This window comes from Echinops telfairi, unplaced genomic scaffold, assembly GCF_000313985.2.
Source record: "Echinops telfairi isolate 266 unplaced genomic scaffold, ASM31398v2 ScPeMD7_1;HRSCAF=3_0, whole genome shotgun sequence".
In the NCBI taxonomy this organism is placed as follows: Eukaryota; Metazoa; Chordata; class Mammalia; order Afrosoricida; family Tenrecidae; genus Echinops; species Echinops telfairi.
The window spans coordinates 70,514,768-70,526,168 of NW_022103896.1; the positions used below are offsets into that span (position 1 = coordinate 70,514,768).

The window sequence follows — 11,401 nt, forward strand, 5'->3', positions numbered from 1 at the left end:
TACCCGAAGTCCATTATTGGAGCTCCTCAGGGTCTCTGTGGCTTGGCTTTACTCTGATTGCTGATCTGTTATGCTCCATTCCCACACTTTCTCCTTGCCATGTATCCTCATTATTGTCCCCTATCTCCATATTCTCCAGTTAGGGGACAACATGTCTTGAGTCCTCTCTGTGCGTTAGCAGCTCTATATAGGGACCTCATCCTCCAAATAGGGACCTCATCCTCTGGGCTTGGCGTGCCTATATGGAGTCTAGGCCAACTGCTCCTTTCTCTTTTTCCATCTTGGTTTGCTTCTGGCTGGGTATGGTAGGTCGATTCCTTCCCCCCACCAGAAGCCCTGGTGTTGTTCTCTGTGGCACGCACTTCCAGGGGTGGGTCAGGCTGATTCTGGTTGGGGCTGGCCCTGTAGTCCAGTCTTTTCATGCATTCTTCCAAGTGTTACATTGCCCTCCTGGTTTGGTGCACCATGGTTGGATCTGTATGCACCCTCCAATTCTGTGGAGACACAACCAACACTCTCCCCTTGGGTGGGTTAGTGCCCTGTACCCTCCATGTCATTATCTCAGTTTTTCTGCACCCCCATTCTCCTCCTCCTTCTGCCTTTCCCCTTCTTTATGTTGGATTCACATGTACCTCCCTGGATTTGGTTTGACTTCCCCCCAACTGCTTATGCTTCCACCCATATATTCTTAGATAAATGTCTTTTCTTCTATTCCTGCTATGCTGATTGTACTTACCTCAGGGGACTCATGCTATACTTGTCCTTTTGAGATTGAATTACCTTGCCTAACATAATTCCTTCCAACTCTTCCCAAGAAACGATGCGTTTCATGTGATCATCCATGCTTTTTAGTGCTGCATAGTACTCCATTGTGTGTATGTGCCAGTTTACTAATCCACTCATCTATCAATGGAAATTTAGGTTGTTTCCAACTCTTTGTGAACATGAATTGTCCTGTAATAAACAATGGAGCACAGATGACTGGTCATGTTTTATTTCTTACCTACTCTGGGTATATGCCCAGTAGAGGGATGGCTGGGTCATAAGGTAGATCAATTTCCACTTTCTTTAAGTATTACCAGATCTCTCTCCACAATGGCTGTACATGTATACACTACCACCAGCAGTGGAGGAGGGTTTCTATATCACCACATCCCCTCCAACATTTGTTGCTCTCTGATTTTCTGATTTTGCTATCCTCGGGGGTGTTATATAGTATCTCATGGTTGTTTTAATTTGCATTTCTCTTAAGGCTAATGAACGGGAACACTTTCTAATATGTTTGTTGGCCACAGAGTTTGTTCTTGTGCATGGGGTGAGGTAAACATCTTGTTTCATTTTTCTACATGTGGATATCCATTGTTTCTAGCACCACTTGTTAAAGAGGGCATCTACTTCCCAGTTGATGCTTTTGGGACTCTTATGGAAGATCAGTTGTATATATACTGATGGTTTTACTTCTGGGTTTTGTATTCTTTTCCACTGGTCTGAGTATCCGTCATTATGCCAGTACCATGCTGTTTAGACCACTGTAACTGTCTAGTAGCTGTTAAAATCAGGTAAAGGAAGTCCTCTGACTTTGTTCTTCTTCTTGAGGAGTTCTCTGCTAATTCTGGGCTTCTTCCCTCTCCATATAAAATTGGTAGTCAGTTTTTCCAATTTTTTGAAAAAGGTTGCTGGTATTTGAATAGAAATAGTGTTAAACTTATAAAGTGCTTCGGGTAAGATTGACATCTTTACTATGTTGAGCCTTCCAATCCATGAGCATGGGATCTTCCTCCATTTGTGGGGGTCTCTTTTGATTTCCTGTAGTTTTCCTGTGTTGGTTTTTAGTTTTTTTTGTGTTAAATATATTACTAGGTATTTCGGTTTGTTCTTGGCTACTGTGAAGGGTACTGCTTTCTTGATCTCCTCTTCCATGATCCTGTTCGATGTGCATAGCAAACCTCTAGACTTCTGTTTGTTGATCTTTTATCTTGTTACTCTTACATATTCCTCTATCACTGTAAGTACTCCCATTGTGGAGTTTTTGGGGTTTTCAATGTACAGGATCATGTCGTCTACAAATAGCGATAGCTTCAACTCCTCCTCTCCCATTTGGATACCTTTACTGTCCTTCTGCTGTTTCATGCTGTTAGTTAAGACCTCCAGTGCGATATTGAATAGAAGCGGGGACATGGGGCATCCTTGTCTTGTACCCTTTTTTCAGTGGGATTGTTATTGTCTTTTCTCCATTAACTATGATGTTGGCCATTGGCTTTTCATAGATAGCTTGTATTAGCTTGAGGAATTTACCTTCCATTCCTATCTTCCTGAGTGTCTTAATTAGGAATGGGTGTTGGATGTTGTCAAATGGTTTTTCTGCATCTATGGATATTATCATGTGATTCTTATACTTTTTCTTAGCTATGTGGTGTATTATATTGATGGATTTTCAGATGTTAAACCACCCTTGCATTCCTGGGGTGAATACTACCTGGTCATGGTGGATAATATGTTTTATATACTTTTGTATTCTATTGGCCAATATTTTGTTAAGGATTTTTGCATCTATGTTCATTAGAGATATTGATTCATAGTTCTCTATACATGTGGGGGTCTTTGCCCTGTTTGGGTATCAAAGTTATGCTGGCTTCGTAGAATGAGTTTGGGAGTTTGCCATCCTTTTTTATGTTATGGGGAGGAATTGTCAACTCTTCCCTGAATGCTTAGTAGAATTCTGCTGTGAAGCCATCTAATCCTGGGGCTTTTTTTGTTGGTAGGTTCTTAATGACCCTCTCTATTTCTTCTTTCATTATCGGTTTGATGAGGTTCTTGACCTCTGTCCAAGATAATCTAGGAAGGGACTGTTTTTCCAAGTATTTATTCATGTCTTCCACGTTTCTGAATTCATTAGAATACAGTCCTTCACATCTCCTCCTCTCCCATGCTCACCCCCACCCTCCTCCACCAACCGTCGGTCCCATTGCTGTCTCCTTGAGATTAGCAAGCAAGGTTTTGTCATCCAAATACTGCAGGTTGTTAGTAAGCTTTCTTCAATTCTGATGCCACATTCTTCTTCATATAAGCCAGTTTCTCTGATGATTTGTTCAACATACAGAGTGAATAAGTATGGTGAGAGGATACAGCCCTGATGAACACTTTTCCTAATTCTAAACCATGCCATACTCTACCATGAAATCCACCACAGTATGACAAACTGACAGACAAATGGTGGATAGCATGGATTAATGGTGAGTCACATGGGATAGCGCAAATAGGGATAAAACTGCAGTGGAAAGGGGACACGACTACTGAGTAGGAAAATTATATTGGCTGCAATCATCCTAAGTAGTTTCTTGAAAGAAAAGCAATTTACTCTTAGAATGATTTTACTAGTGACTAAAACTGTATTATGACTATTATATACAGGCGACCCAAATATCAGCAGAGGCACCTCATTTTACCACAAAAACTACATTAGAAATGTGCTGAAAAACTCGGCGTATACACGAATACATACAGTATACTGTATTTTTGGGAATGATTATTTATTTTTTGTGATCAAATAACTTTATTGAATAGTCACTTTGGGGGACAGGGGACAATGAGGTCTGTCAACAGCAGTCTGACTAAATCTCATCGCCAAAAAAAGCTTGAATGCTTATTTCTAGAAATGATGAAAAATTTAAATATATATATATACTTGGGTTTACCTTGACATAATAGTAAGATTTTTGAGATGTGGTAAGGTCAGCCATTAATCAAGTAGAAGGCCAGACACATTTGAAGGTTTTTATACTCATAGTTGCTGATGTTCATAGTAGGGACAGCCACAAGGTAGAGATTCAGAAAGATCATGGGTAAGTACTTTTATTATGGTTTTCTAGGAAATGTGCCAGACAAAGAGAGCCAGGCCTGCAGGATTTTATTAGTTAACTGTGTTTGAAACTAGGGGCCCAAGTGGTACAGTGGGCTATGAAGTGAACTGCACCACAGGGTCAGGGGTTTGCATCTACCAACCACTCTGTGGGAGAAAGATCAAGTTGTTTTCTTGCCTAAAGAGTCTCTGACAACTATAAGGGCATTTCTACTATGTAAGGTCTCTCCATTCTCTCTTCCCATAGATATAGTCAATTTGATTTCTGAAGAATCCACCTGGAAAACGACACTTGTATAGCCTTTTGTGCTGTTGGAAAAAAGCCATTTGAGATGAAGAAGTCTCTGGTCTTGCAGAATTCTATCATGCAATCTCCACTTCATTTTTATCACCAGGACCAAATTTTCCAACTACTATTCTTTTCTCTTTGCTTACAAATTTTGCATTTCAATTGCTGATAATTATCAATGCATCTTGATTGCATGTTTGATCAGCTTCAGATAAAAAATGTGGTAGATATCTTCAATTTCTGCATCATTAGCTTAGCTGCTGGTGTGTAAGTTTTAATAATAGTAGTATTGATTGGATGTCTTTGTATGGGAATAGACATTATCCTATCATAGACAGCATCATACTTCAAGACAGGTCTTGAACTGTCCTTTTTGACGATGAGTTCAATGTCATTCCTCTTGTGTGTTTCATTTCCAGTGTAGTAAATCTTATGATTTTCTGATACCAAATGGCCACTATCAGTCTATTTCAGCTCACTAAAACCTAGAATATTGATCTTAATGTGTTCCATTTCATGTTTAACAACTTCCAATTTTCCTAGATTCATACTTCATGCAATTTTCAATGACTGGTGTTTGCAGCCATTTCTTTTCGTTTTGAGATGTGCCCCATCCATCCCTGCCTTTATGGTTGTACTTTGAGAAGGCAGCTCTTCCTGTGTCCTATTTTGAGTGCTTTCTGACCCGAGCAGCCCATGTTCTGGCACTCTCTGACAAAGTTCTGCTTCTGTTTGCTAGGTTTTCAGGGGCTGACAATGTTTTGATGCTATCCATGAGGTTTCAGTGGCTTATTCCTCTGAAGCCTGTTCCTTCTTTGTAGTCTGTTCTTAGTGTGTACGTTCTGTTGAACCTGTTCACTTTGGATGCCCCACTTGGTATTTGAAATACCAGTGACCTAGCTTTCAGCATCACAGCAACACATAAGCCACCACAGTGCAACACACTGACAGACAAGTGGTGGTTGTACATATGTGCATGTACATACATATGTAGGTATGTAGGTACATATTGGAAGCTAAGTTACAGAAGGAAGAAGAATAAAGAAGAGAAAAATATATAAAACAAAAAGTTATCAGTATTACTGAATCTGAAATTTCTCCTCTTTGAAAAGTTCCTTTAATAAATATAAAAGTGACCATTTTTTCTTGTTTTTCCACTTCCTTGATGGAACTCTGATTAGAACATTTCCCCCTTTAGCTCCTTTTCTCTTATCATCAAGAAATTTAAACATGAAAAAAAAAAACAAAACAATTGTTCTGAATGATGGGGTTGTCCCATCACCCTGACATTATTTCCATTTCATTTTTGTTTCCAAATACTTTTTCTTACAAAAGGACAATAGAACGGCCTACATATCCATCTGAGCACCAAGTGCATTTCAGAACTGCGGAAACATTTCATTTTCTGGTGATTTCAGGGTCTATATATCCCCTGCTGTTTGTAGACTTTTTGTTTTTAAGAAAAAAAGTTTTTGAAAAGAACACAGGGAAAAATACCAAAAACAAAAACAAGAACACAAGGAAGCAAGGGAGAAACTCTACATGACAAAAACATGAAACTCCAAGAGTGGTTTATTTGATTGTTGATGCCTTTCTTCACTATTCCGGGGACACTTATGTCAAGTCTTAATAAAGGAAGTAAAGCACTTTATACACCTCAGAGCATATGGGCTTGGTTCAGAAAATCAGCCGTGAAGGGTGAGGTTAGCCTGCCCTGGACCCATGGAACATTTCCATAGAGGAATAGGTCTTTTCAAGTAAGGACCAGATGACCCCTTTGCAAAGGACAGGTTTAATGCTGTCACTATTAAAATTGGAAGCAAAATATCTCTAATGAAACATTTGTTCTCCCTCCCCTAATTCTTGACTTCAGTTCAAATGAATGCCAGAAGTACTTCTACCCAAGTTCAATAAAATTCTATTTTTATAATACTGGAAATAACTTTCCACTGAAAATTGAAAAGGCAACTCAGTAACCTAGAGTGATTTTTCTGTAGGGAGAATTGCTCTATCAGCCATTTTATTTCAATTTTGGCTATCATGAATTATTTCTACATACAAGTTAATAAATGATACATTACATATCAATGACTCAAACCCATTCATACTTTGCTAAACATAAAATCAAATGGAAAACTGAGAGACATTAGCTTGTTTGAATTTAAAAATATTCTATACGTAACATCTAATCATAGAGAATTTATATTTTGAGTGAGATCATGGAGAATTTGTCCTCTTGTGATTTATTTATTTCATTCAACACATCTTCCTGATCGCTCCCTGTTAAAATACATTTTGAGAGTTCATCATTATTTTTTCCCAAAATAGAATTAGTTTTGCTGTTGTTGAGAATTACACAGGAAAACATGCAAGGGAATGCATGGATTTAAAAAATGCACTGAAAATAGAATTACAAGTAATGAAAACATTTTTAACAGTTTTATTGGCACGTCATCTACAGAAAATTCAACAGTTCAACCATATCAAGAAGAGTTGTACAATCTTTACCAAACTCAATTTAGAATACTTCCTTTCCCCCTGTATTTATTGTTATTCATGTAATTTTTTTTCAATTTTGGCAAAAATATATGAAACAAAACATTCTCCAATTCAACAATTTCTATATGTGTACTACAATGTCATTGATGGCACTCTTTGGGTTGCACAACCATTATTGATATCCTCTCCAAATGGTTCTACCACTACCAAGATGAGCTCAATGTCCCCAAAGCAAAGCAAAAACTCTTCCTCCTTTCCCCACGGCAACCAAAGGTCAAGTTTGGTTTCTTTCCTTTCCCCACCCCCCAGTAGTTTTCTTGATATAATATTCACATATCATGCAGTTCCATTGTTAAATCACTTTTTAAAAGAGTTGTATATACATCATCACAATCAGTTATAATGCTCCTTTCCCCCTCCCAGTAATGAATTTTTTCATGAACTTCTTGAAGCCCCCTTGCAAACCAATTCAGTTCTTTCTACATGTATAATTTAGTGACATTGCTTTCATTCTTGGAGATGTTTGTTAAGTTACATAATCTGGTGTCAATTTGAGACTTGAGAGGATTAAGAGTGAAGGGGTGGAGTCTAGTCTGCAAATCGGGTGGCAGCCAATGAGGCCTCTGTGTGGTCATGGCCTTCTCCTGAGAATTCTGGGAAATCCCATTATTTCCTCTTTGGAGGTGGGAGACGCCTCTCTCCCTCTGCTCACTCCCTGGGAGACATTTCAGCTGACAAGACACATGGAACTATCATGTGCCCTGAGCTGAAGAAGCCACATGGACCTACCCTGATGCAACCAGACCTCTGAAGTCAGAGAAGCCATTTAGTAACCCCTGCCAGCACTGAGATGCTTACAACGCCACTGGATCCAAAGACTTTCTACCCGCTGGCCTGTGATAGTCCTGCATTTGGCATCATTGCATGTGTTTCATGACTCTGAAGAGGACTTTATAGATTGGTATCAGACATATGGGCTAATGTCAGACTTATGGTATTGGACTGGACTGGGTTGGGATGCTTTCTTAATGTACAGGCATGTACATATGTAAATATATTTATATGTGATGATGGGGAAATAGATCTATATACAAATATTTATAGGTTTAGTATTAAGGTAGCAGATGGACATTGGGCTTTTACTCAAGTACTCCCTCAATGCAAGAAAACTTTGTTCTATTAAACTGGCATTCCAGGATGCTCAACTTCCCAACACGATCCTTGAAGACAAAGCAGGTGCATAAGCAAATGTGGTGAAGAAAGCTGATGGTGCCCGGCTATCAAAAGATATAGTGTCTGGGGCTTTAAAAGCTTGAAGATAAACAAATGGCCATCTAGCTGAGAAGCAACAAAGCCCACATAGAACAAGCACACCAACCTGTGTGATCACGAGGTGTTGATAGGATCAGGTATCAGGCATCAAAGAACAAAAAATCCTATTATTGTGAATGAGAAGGAGTACAGAGTGGAGACCCAAAGCCCATCTGTAGGCAACTGGACATCCCCTTACAGAAGGGTCGCGGGGAGGAGATGAGCCAGTCAGGGTGCAGTGTAGCACCGATGAAACATACAACTTTCCTCTAGTTCTTTAATGCTCCCCCCAAACCTCCAGTATCATGGCCCCAATTTTACCTTACAAATCTGGCTAGACCAGAGCATGTACACAGGTATAGATAAGAGCTGGAAACTCAGGGAATCCAGGACAGATAAACCCCTCAGGACCAATATTGAGAGTAGCCATACCATGAAGGTAAGGGGAAGGTGGGCGGAGATAGGGGGAACTGATCACAATGGTCTACATATGAGCCCCTCCCAGGGGTTGGACAACAGAAAAGTGGGTGAAGGGAGACATCGGTCAGTGTAAGACATGAAAAAATAATAATTTATAAATTATCAAGGATTCATGAGGGAGGGAGGGTGGGGGATGGAGGGGAAAATGAGTTGCTGATACCAAGGGCTCAAGTAGAAAGAAAATGTTTTGAAAATGATGATGGCAACAAATGTACAAATGTGCTTGATACAATGGATGGGTGGATGGACTGTGATGAGTTGTATGAGCCCCCAATAAAATGAGTTAAAAAATTACCGTTTATCTAAATCTCTCTCTTATACACATATATCTATGAATTTGTTTCTCTAGTCTACCCAGACTAACACAGATGCGCAACCATTCTTACCTTCCTTAACTGAATTGTTCTTCCCTCATTAACATAAAATACTGCTTCTTAAGGTCCCTATCTGATCATCCAAGTGGTTATTATAAATTTGATCCTATATGCTCTCTGGAACTCACTGTCATGGACTCAAAGCTGACTCGTCGTGGCCCTTTAGGACAGAGCAGAGCAGTTTCTGTTGGTTTTTCATGGGAACAGAACGTCTCATCTATCTCTCTGGGTGAGGTTTTTCTGCTGAGGTTGTGATTAGCAGCCCAACACGCCACCCACTGTGCCAGCTGGGCTCCTTGAGACCTTGTATAGATATTTCTTAAAGGAGTATAATGCTCACACAGACTTTTTTTAAAACTTGTTTAATTATTTTAGGAAGACGTCAAGGGTATTTTTGATTTATGGTTTAAAGGGCAATAGTTTCAGGGTATCACCCAGCTTTTTAAAAAATAATTTTATTGGAGGCTCCTACAATTCTTATCACAATCTACACATCACCCAGCTTTTATGATACAGAATTTTACTACCTCAGTTTCTGCTTTCAGTTTTAGACTTTGAAGTTCTTAGTCATGACCTTTCAAGACAAAACAAAGCAAAGCCATAAACATTACTAAATAAATACAAACCATAACAACATCAACAAAACACAGAAATATTTTTCCAAATATTTTAAAGTGTTAAATATATATTTTCACTTATTCTTCTATTATTCAGTTGGCCTAAATGAGACGAAAAATCCATTGTCATGGAGTCAATACTGGCTCACAGAGACTCTAGACAGGGTTTCTGAGACTAACTATTTACAGAATTAAAGAACTTCATATTTTTTTGGAATAGCTGGTGGGTTTGAACTGCTGACCTTGAGGTTAGAAGCTTAGCACCTAATCCACAGAACCATCTGGATGTGATGAAAATGCTTAATCACATGCAGGCCCAGAAGGTTAGGGATAGCTCACTTTGGCTCAAAGGATTTCCCTATGTGAGTTATAATTATTGGACTCAGTAATTATTGACAATCTCTTAAAATATAATAATGTAGCTATCCTTGGATTGAAAGACGATCTACAAATGGTCAAGTTCAAATAAAATCTGAAATCCATTTTTCACATTAACTAAAGTCAACATATGGTAAATATGGCAGCTGGCATTGATGTAGTCCTGTGACAGAAACCAACTCAAACTGCCTTTGGCATGTAAAGGACAGTTTACTTGAATTTAGATATTGTTGAATCTAGAGACTAGTTATTTTCTCCTCTTTTCTGGAGGGTGGTGTTTATGTCGCTTCAATAATAGGTAGACTTTCCCCAGTTAAAACCAAAATCCAAACAAACAAACCAAAAAACCCTCCAAAACTCACTCCATGAGGCAATGCTGTGGGTTTCCAAGACTGTAGCTATTTCCAGGAGCAGAAAACCCAGAGTTTTCCCCATGGAGCTGCTGATGGTTTTGAACTGCAGACCAGGAGGATCACAGCGTAATGTGTAACCAAGACACAACAAGGGCTCCTGTGAGTTGGTGACAACTGCTGTTTATTGAAGGTAACTGACAACGGAACTGTTCTTACTTTAACCATCAGTTTCAGTGAAAGATGCCACATTGGCTTAGGTGAAAGCCACCACAGAAGTGGCATGGCCAGCATTTTAAACCTTCTTGGTAGCTTCCTTTGTACTTATTTCCAAGATAATGAATGAATGCTACAGAAATGGCAGGAGAGTCCAAAGGGCTGGGCCTCTCCTGTGGCTCTGCTTTATTTCATACTTGCGACATTAAAAAAAAAAAAAAAGAAGTGGCATGGCACAAAAGACCATCAGCGATTCTGAGTTTTTATCTTACTACTGGATAGTGGAGCAACATCAGGGGGAAAATTTCTTTGGCAATGCTTTCACAGATTTCTTCTGATTGCTAGAATTTCGGACCTATGGTCATTTATGAATCAATCACCATGTTCAGAAGGCTGGATTAATCTGATGAGCCAAGCCTGGGACATAGGCTCATCGCTAAAGCCAGTACATAGGTTTGGCAAATTATCACTGATTAATACTGTTGGAGTCCTGGTGGATGGTTATGCATTGGGTTGCCATCCCCATGGTTGGCAGTTCTAAACCACCAGTAGCTCTGTGCGAGACAGACTGGGCTTTCCACTCCCGTAAACCATGGCAGTTTCAGAAACGCACAGGGGGTCATTCTGAGTCAGCAATGACTTGAAGCCGCTTAGAGTTTGGAGTCAGATTGTTGTTGGGTGCTATGGAGTTGGTTCCCACTCAGAGGAGCGCATGTGCAATTGAGCAGAGGCCCTTATCTTGAGGCACCCTCATAATCATTGCTGTGTGTGAACTGTTGTTGCACTCACTGTGTTCATTCATCTCAGTAATGGTCTTTCTCCTTTTCATGGATCCTTTACGACCCACAGTGATTAAGATGAAGATCGTTAGGGACCCTCTAGTGCATTCTGATTCATAGAAGCCCTATCTCCGCTCAGAATTAAGCACTTCATGGTCCTGTGGCCATACTCACAGTTGTTGCTGTTTGAGCTTAATTTTGCAGCCACTGTGCCAATCCATTTCCTTGAGAAGCTTCTTCTTTTTTTAA

At 39.6% G+C, this 11,401-nt stretch overlaps 1 non-coding gene across 1 annotated transcript; it reads left to right on the forward strand.

The window, feature by feature from the left end:
- The first annotated feature begins 10,445 nt into the window (after nt 1-10,445).
- Nucleotides 10,446-10,581, forward strand: LOC115868923. The gene has a single exon (XR_004045886.1). It is a non-coding gene; the product is annotated as a small nucleolar RNA SNORA14 (small nucleolar RNA).
- The last annotated feature ends 820 nt before the right edge of the window (nt 10,582-11,401 follow it).